The sequence below is a fragment of the Ursus americanus genome, chromosome 2 (assembly GCF_024610735.1).
Source record: "Ursus americanus isolate L20-20 chromosome 2, mUrsAme1.1.p, whole genome shotgun sequence".
Taxonomy (NCBI): domain Eukaryota; kingdom Metazoa; phylum Chordata; class Mammalia; order Carnivora; family Ursidae; genus Ursus; species Ursus americanus.
The window spans coordinates 91174490-91189412 of NC_142128.1; the positions used below are offsets into that span (position 1 = coordinate 91174490).

The 14923-nt window shown below is 47.7% G+C and overlaps 1 protein-coding gene across 2 annotated transcripts in view; it reads left to right on the forward strand.

Moving 5' to 3' along the window:
- Positions 1-8960: 8960 nt before the first annotated feature.
- The window catches only part of KIAA0040 (KIAA0040 ortholog), a 39662-nt gene continuing 33699 nt past the window's right edge, over positions 8961-14923 (forward strand). The window contains exons 1-2 of one of the 2 annotated variants that reach the window (XR_015722825.1): positions 8961-9116; positions 9398-9674. The gene's annotated coding sequence lies outside the window, so the exon portion shown is untranslated. Of the gene's footprint in view, positions 9117-9242; positions 9675-14923 lie in introns of those variants that run through there. The other variant, XM_045811340.2, reaches the window with a different exon arrangement.

The following is a 14923-nucleotide window of genomic DNA, read 5'->3' on the forward strand; positions in this document are numbered from 1 at the left end:
TCCAATCAGCCAAAGTCATTACTTTGTTGTATGCAACAGAGAAGCCTATAGGATAGAGGTGCCCAGTGTGACCCAGGCTCTAGGACCAGCCCTGAGTTTTCCAGGGTTTGCCACAAAAAAACAAGCAAATACTGTAGTCACAGTGGCTCCAGGTGAGTCAAAGAGGCAGCCAACACAGCCCTGCCCTCCGCTATTAGTATCTCTGAGGAGGAAGTGTCACCCCAGGACACTGTCTGGAGATCAGGTGACAAGCTCCACGTGTGTGGTATAAACCAAGTGATGTAGGTGGTCCTGCAAGCAGAGATCCCTTCTAGCTAAGAAGAGAACTATTAATAATGGTTCTACATTATAAAAAGGGAGATAAGACACACAGCAGGACCGAGGTTGCTCCAAAGCCACCAGCAAGCTAAGGGAATGTGAAACAGTCCCCTTCTTCGAGTTCCCGAACCCTCACCCAGGAGTCTCTGTTCTCGCCTACATCACCTCTCACGTATTTCAACAGGAGTTCGTTTTGTTCAGATCTCAAAAGAAATATGATCCAAACACACCCCCTCATGTACTGTTTTCTTATCCCCCTTCCACTCCTCCTTTTGGGAGGGGCCACTCAAAAGCCCTTTGAGGCCATGGGAATAGCTACCTTTGGGACACAGGCGAGAAGCCTGGGTTTGTTTAGCAAGAGCAGAAAACAATTCATTTGCAGATATCTTGAAATTTTCAAAGTTGTTTCATATCCATTATTGCACTTCAGTTGTAGGCAAACACTGTTATGCCCATTTTATAGATAAGAAAACTGAGGGTCAGAGAAGTTGAGACTTGCCCAAGGTCACCCAGACTTCTTGCCTCTTAGCCCAGTGTCCTTTCCTCTGCCCACATCTCTCCTGTGAGCAGATCATAACTAAAGGGGAGGCTGTCTTTGAAAGGGAAGTACATTCATGCAGATCATCTAAAAACCAAGATACCCACACCCCAAATTCTGTAGAGCAGGTGTCAGCTAAGAGAGGAGAGGCTCAAAAAAGAAAACAGATTGCCAGATCCTCTGGTCCCCGAATAGGTTTCGAGATCTGAGCCCCCAGCACAGGACAGAATTCATTTGGCTGGTGACCAGCACACAGAGTCCTTCCCATTCCTGCCTGGGAGTTATGCTCATAACAACAGCAACAGCAGGAAAAGGGCTTCACGAACATAAAAATAAACAAACTTTCTATTTTTAGCAGGGCTGCAGCTGTGAGAGCTTCATTATTTGCATTTTAGCTGCCGCATTCTGAGGGAGGAGAGGCAAGGGGAGAGGGGTGGGGAACGAGGACAACTGGGGGCAGTCACTCTGGGAGCCAGATTTTCCGTTGCTGAGCCCAATGACACACAGGCCACAGAAACCAATGTCCAGCCTGGAAGTCTCTGGAGTCTGCAGGTCTGGAAAAACTGGAGAGGGTCAACCAGGAAGCCGGTCCATCATTGGGCTCTTTTCCGGCCATATATAGAAATAAACAATCTTTTACCCACATGGTTTTTAGAGCCACAGAAAACTGTTGCCTAGTGACTCCTTCGGAGAAGTAGAAACTCACTTGCAAGTAGAGACCTTTTTCGTCTTAACTCAGGCTCTCGGAACGTGTGGGAATCTCACAGGAACTCAGCTCCAGCATGTTCCGGGTTTAAACACTGTGTCCAGAATTCTCAATGAGCCCGCAGCGTTTTCTCCTGCCCAGCCCTCACTGACAACTGGCAGCGTCAGGAACTTGACAAAGGACAAGCCCGCCGCTGGAGGTGGGGAAGAATAGAAGCTATCGTTCTCTTTTCTGTTTCCCTGGAACAGGACCAGGTGTTGTGAGAAGGAAGTGTTCCAAGGCCGCCACAGAGGAGGGGTAGAAAGGTCCTTTCCTTACGATAAATGTCACAGCAGCTTTAGGAAAAGTGTCTACCTGATCTGATTTCAGAAGAAAGTCTCTCTGCCCATGCTAATCCCTTTAGCCATGCCATACCTTGACCCCATGTCATCTTTAATTATGTTCTTTTCCTTTCCTGTGTCCCTTTTCGTGCATAGTCCCAGCTATATTTTCAGCCCTTTGTGAGGAGATAGCATTGCAGGCCCCAAAACCGTCCTGAGGAAGGAAAGAACCCAGTGCTTCCTCAGGTGCTTACAAGGAGGTGAATTCATAAGGAAGGGCGCCATGCTCTTCCATGCTTGGGGAATGCCTGCACAACCTCCCAGATGTGGCCTTCCAGCCAAGGGACTTCCTTCACTGGCAAATGTATTTCCTGAGAACTGTACCACCCCTGCTCATTCAGAGCTTGCAGCCCAGCATGCGGGACAAATAAACAGGTGATTTCCTTACTGTGGGCAGCTCTGCGGCGGGTCAGCACAGAGTCCCTTGGGAATACAAAGGCCTGGCTTTTTCCTCAGCCTTGGAAGGTCAAGATGTTTTCAGAGAGGATGGTGGCTTCAGGCAAGGTAAGATTGGGTAGGGGTAAGAATATCTCTTCAAAGGCTCCTCATCTAAGAGTAGCTCTCAAATAATATGGCGAGAGATATGACAAGGCTAAAATAGACAAGAATAAATCCAGCACTGCAAAGACAGTTGGTTTCTACTTCCCAGTAACATTTATCTTGTTCCCCATAACATTACTGAGCAAACCAATTGTGGTCCAGTCATAAGAAAGAGTATCATTCTCTATTTGAACATGGATTTCCACAGCTAACAATGTAAGCCCTAGAACTTGAGGCTGAAAGTGATCATATGGACTAAATCTCCAAGGATAGCAATCCCTTCCACAGCGTCTTTGACAGGTGGTCACCCAGCCTCTGCTTGAATTGTTCCAGGGATAGAGCGCTCTGCACTGATCAAGGCAACTAGTTAGTTAGTTAGTTAGTTAGTTAGTTAGTTAGTTTTAAAGGCAGGAGCTAGAGTAGATAGTGGTCTCCTACCAGGCTGGAGTTTCTGACTCCAGTCTCTCAGTCTCTCTACACTGCATTAAATCCTACAAAAGGCCACCAGCTTGACTTTTTTTGAGAGTGGTCTGTCCATTGTTCAAAATCTGCAGTGACCCCCAGCTACCACCATACAAATTCTAACCTCCTGCTAAAAGAGTAGAACAGCCCATATCAAAATGTAACAATGGTTATCATTGGTCACCAGGTTCATAGACGATATTTTTTCTCCTTCATACTTTTGAGTCTTTCCCTCGTTTTCTGCATTAGAGAGAAAAAGAGAGATTGAGAAGGGATCGTTGAATAATTAATGTTATTTACAGAAAAGTCCTACCATTTATCCCTTCTCTACACCTTTGTGTATGGTGAGTTCAACCTAGAAACCTTTCACTCTCTTTCCTTGTCTTCAGATTCTTCCTCAGCTCCTAAATTCTGGCCAACCCAGCTCTATCAGGATGGTTTTCATGAACGTTCCAGCCCTTACTTCCCTTAAATTTAACTTTTAAAACTTAGCACTTTGTTATAAGCAGTTTTCTGATATCTGCTAATCATTTCATGGGTCAGTTTCACAGTAGATTGTAAATTCCTTAAAGACCATATCATAGTGCCTACCTGGCACAGTGCAGAGATTACTGCAGATTCTCTAGAGACAGTTGCTCATGGCTGGCTGGATGGCTGAAATCCCGCTCTGCTGCATTTATTAGTTCAGTTGGTTAGAGCACAGCTAATAAGTGTCATATGTTATCCCTTCCTATGCTTCTCAAACTGGGAGGGCGGTAACATCCCTGGAGGTATAGGAAAAGTGTGTGAAGTGCATATGAAGCCACAAGATATTAAATAATGTCTTCCTAAGGCAACAATTTCCTACCCCTTAGGGCGACTTTGGTGGAAAAATTTGAGAAGCAATTTGTAGCCCATGCTTTTCCAAGGACAGGAATTTTCCAAGGCAGATATCCAGATTCTGCTTGAGTTTATCAGTTTAGCCCTTGCGTCTAGATACTTTCAGATGACCAGTAGGTCTACACTCCACCAAGAAATGTTCCAGGAATGCATCATTCATCCTGCATACAACAGCATAGACACCACTGGCCTGGGAGACAGAACACCTTGGTTCTTGTCCAATTATGCAACTATGGTGGGCAACCAGCCTCTTCAAGCCCCAGCTTCTCATCCACCCTGCCCTCCTAATAAAGATTGGGTTAAATTAAACAATACATGTGACATGTCTTTGTAAACTGAAACTTACATATAAGCTCCAAGTATTATTATTATTATTATTATTATTATTATTATTATTACCATCCCGGGATCAGTTCATTGTTTGTGTTCCACAGACATAGAGGCTGCTTCCCCAACCTGTCCAGTTGATTAAAGTGGGTAGCAGTAGAGTTCTGAATCCAGAAAGTTCTGGGTTGAAGTCTGACTCTAGGGTAAGCTGGTCCATCTTTGTATATCTTATGTTTCTCATAGTACCGGGAACATACATGTGCTGAATAAATGTATTTCTATTTCTCAGAATCTCTACTTACCATTTATCTGATCTTTGGGAAAAAATTTTCTTTAATTTTCCAAATCCTCGTCTCCTCATTTATTAGACCGGTATTATAGTACCTCATAGTGTTACGAGAGATTTAAAGGCAATGTGCATACACTGCTTAGCACATAAAACCAGTAAGTGAGTGGTAGTAAAAATAGAGAGGTTGAGTGTATCTCTGCAGCTTAGCAAATGAAAGCTATCCCATTATTTCGTGTGTTTGTCCGTCCTTCCACTTACCTATTATGAAAGAGCCAGCCCAGGGAGAGGAAGTTTGTTGATGGCAACGTTGAGGTTCTGAGTCACTGAACTAGTTAAGGAAACAAACTTCAAAGGCACAGTTACTTTATGGGCCCTAGAGGCAAGAGGAATAAACAATTTCAGCCTTGACAAAAACTTCTGCCAGAATGAATGTGCTGGGCAGGGCAGGCTGGGGTTTCCCAGACGTCTCGCTGACAAAGTGACAAGAAATGTTTTATCTCGTCCGCGTAGATGCACAGTGGGCTCACTCAATAAATCGATACGTAAATCCGTCCCCAAGAGAAGATCAGAAGACAAGGGGGAACCACAAAGAGAGGCAAAATGAGAACTCCGTGGGGCTCTCCTCCAGCCCGAGACCCCTGCCAGAAAACTGGAATCCAGAGGCCTGATGCTTACATTTGAACAAAGCCGATGCCGAACCGCTGCAGAGCACCGAACAGTAGTGCCGGCCAGTTCCCAGCAGCCAGCCATGGTGCCCTGAGCATAGCTTCCAAGACACAGCCCTGGGGGGCTATGCGCCAGAAGCAGAAAAGGAACACTGAGCCTCTTCACGCCCCAGAGGTAGAAACAAAGCCAGCACCTCCCCCCCACCCCATCAGAAGGGCTGGGGCAAGGCACTCTGGCTCTGGGACCTACAGGAGCGCCCCAGCAAGCGCACAGCGCAGGCAGCCGTAGGACATGCATGCATGGGCAGACACGTGCGTTATCAAAGGAGACATCCAAGAATTTCCGAAACTTTCCCCACTGCCAAGATTCAGAGCTACAGGCATGGAAGTAATATTTGTCCTGGCAGCCCAGAAGCAGCATCGAAAGCATTCTGGATGCTGCATTGAAAAGAATTCCCAAGAAAAGTATATTGTCGCTGCTCTTTTCAGAGGAGCTTTCATAATTAGAGTAATTTCTGTCAGAATTCGACAGTTTAGATGGAACGTTCTGAACAGAAATCTAATCACAAGAAGTAAATAGAATAACTGGTATGAAAACGGGCTCTCCAAATCTGTTTAGAAGTCCAAAGCCAAAATGAAAAAGCAATGCCTTTTAAAAAGGGCTGTAAGGGAAGCTGGTGGAGAGCAGAGGAAATGCTTTCTTAGAATGGCTATAATTAAGCTGAAAAACTTGCTGGGTTTTGGATAACCTGCTAAAACTGAAACACGCACGAGACTAAAAATAAAAGATGGTATCTGCAGAAAATACTTGGCCAAGGTAAAAAGCACAAGGTTTTGCCGCCTTCGTGAGGCAAAGGCCACTGAGACTGGAGACTGGACAGGTAGCACGGGCACTGCCAACTGGCTCAAAGCCCAGTTCTAGCGAGGCCAAGACTGTTGTCCACGAAGAGCCCATATACGTACAGTGAAAGGGCCTGCTGGGCCACCCAGAACTCCCCACCGCATGGAGTAGATCTTAGCTTCCTGAAGCTCTCCTTTATGGTTCTGCCATTCACACGTCTGTCCAAACCCTTCTGGAATCCATTTACGTTGCCGGCTTGTACCACCTCTGGGAGATAATCCATTCCTTAAATTCATTACCTGCTACGCGGTGTAGTATTTCCGCTGACTTGTCTTGAACTTGCCTCTCTGGTGCTTCCAAGCTGCTGCTGTATTTCAGGATCTGGTGAACAAGTCTGTGCTCATCTTATCCACACCATTTATAGGAAGATCATTCCTTCCTAACAGCCCGCTCCTAGTCGGAAGCCCTTCTGACTTCAAAGGGTCCAGGCTGCTGTTCGCTGACTTTCTGGAGCCCCGTTTATGCTTCTAGACCTTCACCCAAGTGTCACAGGTAAGAATACGCCACAGTTTTAGAGGAGAGTAAGATAAGATTCTCAATGTAATATTTTCCATACCTGAGGAACATGCCCATTTGGGGGCAGCACTGTCCTGGGCGCAAACACATTATCTTTGATGTGGCTTCTAGACTCAGGGCATGTGCAAACTGATGGGAGAGTGTCTGCAGGGAGCGCAGGGTGGATCGATGCTGCCCAGTGAAAGTCAACCTGCCTAAAACAGGCATTGTCAAGAAAGAAAAGCCAGTGTAGTCAGTCCTCACCTTCATAGCGGGCTATGGTTGTATACTAAATACCTCACTTATTTTCACAACCCTGAGAGGGAAGACGTTCATCCCCAACATAACTTTGTGAAACCAGGTGCTAAAATTAGTAGGGGGTGGTCACTCAAATTTCCAGTCTCAGTTCGCATATCTGCTTATTTTGGCTTCTTTTTTTTTTTTTTTAATTCGATACTAGTGCTCTGTTTCACTCCATTTGGAGCCCGCTAACCCCTTGACCACCTTCAAATACCTTTACTGAAAACTTGAGAAATAATGAGGATTAAGCAAAATGTAACAGCATTGTGGTTGCCCAGGGCCATTTATGAGTTCATCAAAGTTAGGATTTAACTGCCAAGAGAGTAAAATAGTAGGTGGGTGCTCTAACCTGCTTTTTAGTAAAGGATGCATCATCCACCCAGAATGAGAACATCTGGCCAGATGCCCACTCCTTTTCTTCTACCATAATTGCATCTGCCTAGTAGTGTCAGCCCCTCAGCAGACCCTGCAGCCTTAGCAACCGAGTATGAGTCAATCCGCCATCTTGCTCACCCATGAGTCACTGATTTCTCTCCCCAGAAGCTGTCGGCTTTCCTTGCTTAACCGGGACATCATAGAGATGCCACCTTATGGATAGGACTCTGATTTTCTTTCTAGCATTTAAAACAATGTCCATGAAGCCCTCAGCTCAAGCCAATTGTCTCCATTTCTCTGGTTTGGTTTCTTCCTGTTTCCTCTCAAAAGCAACGCTAAATAATCGCCACTTAGGCCATAGCCAATCTGTAATGTTGCTCTAGATTTCCAGAAAAGTATTTTCTGCAGCCTTCCCTCAGTAGGATTCATTGCAGACCCAACCATTACCCTTGTTCAAGTGTGGAATTCCTTCCCAGAAGGCGATTTCCTCCTCCACTTGATGGTATAGTAGTAAAAGGACGGATTGGGGGTTCAGAAACACTGGAACTCAAATCTGGACTCCACAATCTATTAGTTCTATAACTCTGAGGAAGTTGCTTCACTTCTCTGAACCTGTTTCCTCATAAAACGAGGAGAATACTACATCTCATAAATGTGTTGTGAAAGATTCAATGATATGTGTAAAGCACCTGGCACAGTATCTCGTGTCCTTTCTTAAGATGGAAGGAAATATCCATTCCCCAATCCTTTGGCCAGCACCCCGCCACCCCCGCCTGGCTTCCTCAGTGCCCTCAGACTCTGTACCCTGCCTTTAAATTCCAGGAGTGTTAGAGGAACCAACTCTAACAATTGCAGGCTCAAAGCTTGGTAAACCCATCAACTGCGGAAAGCCCCTCAATCTGGACACTTCCAAGCAACCTCGCAAGCCCAATCTTCCCACTTCTGCCAGGAGTACTCGTTAGCCCACTTGCTTTTGGAACCTGCTTTCCCCCTTCTTGTTCAGATCTAGACTGAGTTCACTCCATCAGGATTTCTGGGAAAAGAGTCTCATCTAATCTCCTTCTGTTGGAAGAACACATTTTTTTTTCTTTCCTTAATCATTCTTGGCATTTCTGACTGAAGGGCTGGTTTTCTCTTTGGCCTTTCAACTCAGAGCCGTTTGGTTTCTCCAGAACTAACAGAAAGGGGTCTCTTGTTCCTCAGTCAAAACGGTTGACTGCAAGAGTCATTTTAATGCCCACATGCAGAGGAGGGCAAGACCCAGCTCAGCACCTGGCAGCTGGCACCTGGTCCGTGGGCACCTGGCAAATACGGTCAAGAGGGCAGCACCCCAGGTCTGTGTCATGGAAGGACTTGCCCAGATGACTCTGAGGAGGCCCCTCCAGGGCCAGGTCCTGGTATCACCCCCCACACCGGCCTGCCCCCAGTAACCTTGGAGACAATGAACTCTCCCTGCCATGGGTGAACAGAAAAGCTTCCTGTCCCGGGTCCTACACCCCACACTGACACAGGCCCTTTCATTTTCTACAGTTCCAGGTGCTCCAAACTGGACCCCGGAAATCAGAGTAAAAAGTGAATGGAGGGTAACTGAGGATGACAGGGAAGAACCTCTGAGAAGTTTCTGCAGCCAGTTTCCCCCTCATTTCTGCTCTGACAGCTCAAGATGGGGCAGGGTTTTCCTTAAGCCCTCAGGGAGTGGCACCAAGACTCCGTGTACACACCCCCCCACACCCCCCCACCCCCAGTCATCCTGAGGTTGACTAAGGCAGCTGGTTGTTTTGTTCGTCCAGATAAGGCTCGGGAGCCTTCACCCAGTCTGTCCCATGGCCTCCCTTCCCAGATGCCTTCCACTTCCCCTGCCAGGAAGGCTGCTCCCTTAGGCAACCCCGGGCTGCTTTCACCTAAGTTTCCCCGGAATCATCTCAGGTCCCCGGGAACTTGGTGCGTCTGTGAAATTGACCGGGCCGGGCGGGGCGGGCGGGGAGAGCGCAGGTCCCGCGGGAGAGGAGGCGTGTTCCGGCGCTGCTGGGGCACCGGCCCGCCACGGCGGGGCGGGGGCGGGGGCGGAGGGCGGCGGGAGACCCGGAGCAGGGCGCGTCGGGGCGGGGGCGCCGAGTCCAAGGGCACCGGCGGTCTGTGGGCCCAGGAGGGGAGCTGGGGCCGAGCCCAGGCGGCGGGAGAGAGGGCGAGTCTGATTCAGGAAGTCGTGTCTCTGACATCAGGGGCAGGACGGAGTTGGAGTGAAACCTCAAAAATGCGAGGCGTCGGCCCGCGGGAAGGCAGAGAGCGCAGACGGTGCCTTCCTCCGGGCGAGCGGCAGGTACGCGCGGCGCCCGGCCCCCGCTGACCCCTCCTCTCGGCACCCGGCTCCGCGCGGGGGGCGGGCTTCCGCACCGGGACCTGGACCTCTCCCCGGACCCGCCGCTGTCAGACGGGCCTCGAGCGCGCGGGGTCCCCTGCGCCACCGCGCCTGCAGGAAGCCCTCCGGTGCACCCAAAGGTGAGTCTCAAGACCGTGTGTGTGTGTGTGTGTGTGTGTGTGTGTGTGTGTGTGTGTGTGCGCGAATACTTTTTAAGCTGCGTGTGTATGTTTTACTACACTTGAAGCCGTGTGTGTTAATATATCTTAAGCTGTGTGTGTGTGTTTTAATACATTTTAAGGTGGGGGGGGGGGTTAAGTTGCCCTCTGTTTGGAAGGGAACTTCGAGCTCACTTTCATTCTTTGTAAGGATTGACCAGTCCCAGAGATAAGTGAGATTTAAGAATGGTTTCTAAATAGCGTCTTGGCCCTTCAGGATTCTGTTTCTAGTTTGTTTCCCTTCTTTGCGAGGATTCTCAGCAGGCTGACATCTGCTTCTGGGCTGAGTCCACATGGGTTGGGGGTGGGAGGGTGGGGGTGGAGTTCTCTTAGTCCAGTTGACAGTGCTGCCCGGTAGGAGCTTTGGGACAGCGGGACATTCTGTTTGCTACTGAAAAAGTCAAGGCCCGAGACCCACTAAAAAGCATCTCAGTCGTAGATGTTTCTACATTTTTCTAAGTGAAGCTTAATTTTCAACAGGGGTAAGAAACCAGCCGAAACGAAAATATGGCCCGGAGCCAGGGGTGGAATGGGAACCTGTCTGCTAGCCTCTGAGCCTCCAGGGGATTTACTGTGACACAGATTGCTTCCTAATTTTTTGGGGTCTCTAAATGGGCTCACTCCCAGCCCCACCCCCAGCTCACCCATGAAGGTAGAGGACACAAAAAGACCTGTTTCTCTAGTATTTCTAAGAGCTTCCCAGAATACATTGTGTAATAATTGAGTTAAACTATACCCGTTAGCTAGTTTGAACACATGTCCTGCCTAACCGAAAGGGAAACCAACCCAGAGGCGCACTGCCCTAATTTTACCGAGGCTGCTGGCAGCCAGCGTGCTAGCTACCTTGCAGGACTGTTTCAGGGATTCTGTTCAATGAGGAAGGGGAGGGATAGTGTGCTTGAGAAGATCACTCCTTCCTCAGAAGCACCTTCCTTCAAAGCGGGTGCATTTCATTCACTCAACTAAAGTTTGTAAGAATCTGAAGCTAATTTTAAGGAACCCTCGTTTTGAAGTCCGGATGAATAATGGGAGAGCCTTGAGTTATAAGGAACAGGTCTGAAAAGTACCATCGATGTGTCATTTGTCAAGTTCCAAAGAACTTAGCAAGGGTCTTACCATCAACTTCCTACTCTGATGTACCTTCCCTTTGCCCAGTGCCGGGTTAGCAAGGCAGCTGTGCAGGGAAATCTGATTGAGTCCTTCATTTCCTCTGAAATTCTGCCTCCCCATTCCCACCCAAGATACAATCTAGGAAAGAAATACAGGACAAAACAAATGTTTCTCCCGCCTCCATACTTTGTCAATATTTAGCCTGTAGAATAAAGAGAGAATGACTTCTGCCCTTTTCTCTGAATACTAAACTCGAGAGAATAATAAACACTCACCAAGCTAAGTTACTGACTTCATCCATTCATACAATAGTTACTATACCTACTGTGTGCTGGGCAGCATGCCAGGTCCTTGGAATCCAAAGATAATGAGATCGTTTCTGCTTTTGAGGCCCCACAATCTGATAAATGACACAAGATACAGAAACAAACTATAGTTCAGAATAATACACATTATACTTGAGGCGCCTGGGTGGTTCAGTTGGGTAAAATGGCCGGCTCCTGATTTTGGCTCAGGTCGTGATCTCAGGGTCCTGGGACTGAGTCCTGCAATGGGCTCCGTGCTCAGCAGGGAGTCTACTTCAGGATTCTCTCTCTCCCTCTGCCCGTCCCCCCATGTGCGCACTCTCTCTCTCTCAAATAAAGAAATAAATCTTTAAAAAAAAGAAGAAGAAGAATACACATTATAGTTGCAGTAGCAATGGGGCACTGAAATGACCCAAAGGAGGGAGTGATAAACTCCCCCGGAATTATCTGGAAGTCAACACTGCAGGAATGATGGATGAGAAAGGTGTTGGAAATGACTAGGAAATAATTAGGGAAAGGGCATTTCAGGCAGAGGAAAGAGTATATGCAAAGTCAAAGGCACGATGGGAGAACCGCAAGTAATGGGGTAACAGTACTCTACTAAGGAAGTCATTTTTGGTGGTTAAGCAGGAAAAGGGTGTGGTCAGATTTGTCTTTGGAGTGAGAACTAGTGGCCAGATGGAAACTGGCTTGGAGAGATGGGAAGCAGAGATAAGGAGGACCTCCACTAAGATCATGACAGTGGAAACGAAGGAAAGGGAATGGATGTTAGTGGTATTTAGGAAGTAGAGTCAAAGTCCGTCTCCTGGCCAAGTGAATGCTCTAAGGGAGGAGTGAACGGAACAGAGGATGATTATAAGGTGTGGCGCTGGGGATGGGGGATGATGCACTGCGATGTCCAGAATGGAAATCATATGAACTAAGGGAGCAGTGGGCTTGGGAAGTGGATTGCGGGCAGTGGCGTCGATTAACACGTTACACACATTTAGGTTAGATGTGCCCAGGAGATGCCCAGGCAGAGACACATGGTAGGTGGTGGGTATTCAGGTCTGGAGTTCAGGGACAGATGGAGGGGGCTCCAATTTAACTCTCCGAAACGATGTGCATAAAAGCAATGTTGACGGTGGATAAAGGAGCCTGTTAATAACACTATCAGTGAGACCATGTTAACACTGAAGAGTCTTGGATTTGGTCAATACTGACTTGCCTAGAGATATTATTTTCATGCCACATGGTGACTCCCCGGTGACTCTCTCTAGACTTCCAAGGCCTTCCCAGGGTGCCTTGCGGGTGAGACCTAAAATGTTGGAGGGTATCCTGCATTAATGGCACACAGGCAGTACAGATGCATTTAACCAAACGAGTGAATCCCCAGGAATCACTTCACCGTATGAGAAATGCATAATTTAGTTCAACTGTAAGATCTGCCAAGACCTCTCCAGAACTCATACCCCAAGTCTAGTAATTGTATCTGTATGGGTGAGTCCTACCAACATTAGAACAAGAAGGATGACTTTCTCAGACAAATTCAAAACCCTGATAGAACAGTACTTTAAGTCTGGCTACTATGGCCCAGATCAGGAAATTATGTGACCCAGTATGGAAGGAAAAAAAACCTTGAACTTGGAACTAGACATACATGGCTTCAATTTTTGCCTTGACCACTTATTAGCTGACTTTGGACAAGTCTTTGAATCTCTCAGCTTCATCTCCCTTACATGAAAATGGGGACATTTGGGGGCGCCTGCATGACTCAGTTGGCTAAGCATCTGCCTTCGGCTCAGGTCATGATCCCAGGAGTCCTAAGATCGAGCCCTGCGTTGGGCTCCCTGCTCAGCGGGGAGCCTGCTTCTCCCTCTGCCCCTCCCCCTGCTCGTGCTCTCTTTCAATCTCTTTTTCTCAAATAAATAAATAAAAATCTTTATAAAGGGGGTATAGTTGTTACTCTCTAGGGCAATAGTTAGAACCAAATTGAAAAAGAAAGATACTTTGAATGTGCCATGTAAACTGCAACTTTCTATAAAAATGTAAGTTGTTTTATTATTCTTACTAATCTTTCCTCTTGAAGCTACCAGCTCAGATGCACTGTGTACGTGTAGGATCTGGGGAGTATCTTAGGCCCGGTCTTGCAGCTTTTTAGCTGTATTATAAAAGTCTCCTTCCGTCATATCAATGGCATGCATCTATTCTGGCCACTTCTTTTACTCCTTACCTCCAGTAGTCAGAGCCCAAGAAGTGAATGCTCTGCTAATATTTTCGCAGCTCTTGTACAGCACGAGGACTCCTGGGAGCTCGTGGCTGAAAGCAGCCAGTATTCCACTTGTCAGGACGTGGACCCAACTCCAGTTGCACCGAGTCCACTCAGAGGGGATGCTTTTTTCCTAATGGTCACCAAGGTGCTGGTTAAGCCAGCACTGGCCCTGAATCTGAGCCTCAGTTGATGGCTTGAGTGGATCTGTGGTCTTCTTCTGTCCCAACCAAGGAAGCCTGACATAGTCCAACCCCCGTGAAGCTCAAATTTGAAGCCGACACCCAAGCTTTCGACTAAACAGACTTCTGATAAGGGCTGGCTACTGATGAGCAAAAGGAAATAACCACAGGCTCACAGACTTCAAGTGGAAAAACACCTAGAAATGAGCCAGCCCCGCCCGTCACTTCACAGATGAGCGAACTCGTGTTCAGAGAGGTGAAGTGTGTCCCGGCTCAGCGGCTGAGGAAGGGAGAGACCAGAACCCAAGCTCTGTCGCTCTCCGCTCAGAAATGGCAGACACTTCTAGGGTTTCTATCACCTGCACCGTCTGTACCTCAGACACGAGGACACACACAGGCACTCAGACACTGGCAGAGATGTGAAATGAAAAGACGGCACTTGAAGGCTGAGCCTTCCCCGAGTGGCCTCCAGGGAAAACCAGGAGCAGATCTTCCAGAGAAGGGGGCAGGTCTCCTCTTTAAGGCAATCTCCATACCACACCCATCCCTTCTGTTTCCTCAACTTCTGTCCTGAAACTTCTCAAAAATTCCCAAATACCAGGGCACCTGGGTGGCTTAGTCAGTTAAGCATCCGACTCTTGGTTTCAGCTCAGGTCAGGATCTCAGGGTCCTGAGATCAAGCCCAGCGTCAGGCTCTGTGCTCATCATGGAGTCTGCTTGAGATTCTCTCCCTTTCCCTGTCCCCCTCCCTCCTCTGCCCCTCTTCTCTCTCTCTCTCTCTAATAAATAAAAAAAAATCTTTAAAAAATTAAAATTCCCAAATACCCCTCAAAAAAGGAGATAGCACTGGGTGCCTTAATTAACCAAAACCCTTTCAGTGTCCATGAGAAAGGCTCCAGGTGAGTAACAGGAGCTCAGGAGACTCATCACAGGCACTGTAAGAGGGAGAAAACAGTGGCAGCTAGACTTTTTCCCTTTCCATGCAACAAGAGGAAAATCAACAGCCAATTCTTTGAAGGGCGATCCCCAGGGCCACAGACCAGCTTCAGTTTCTGACTTTTCCACCCGCACTGCCCGAGCCATCTGAGCAGAGCACCACCTGGGGACGTGAGCGGGCCTCCCCACAGCTGAGTTCCAAAACGAACCTCCCACAAACACGACATTTCTTTCTCAGGGCAACTCCCAAGGGGCCATGGCAGTATCCAAACCAAATCCCGGCCCCTGGCAAGAGACTTGCTCTCACGATTGCAAGCGAGCTGCTCCTTGGAGCTTGTTGCTAAGAAATGAAAGAAAACCTAATCATTGCTGTATTTCTTGGTCAAAATT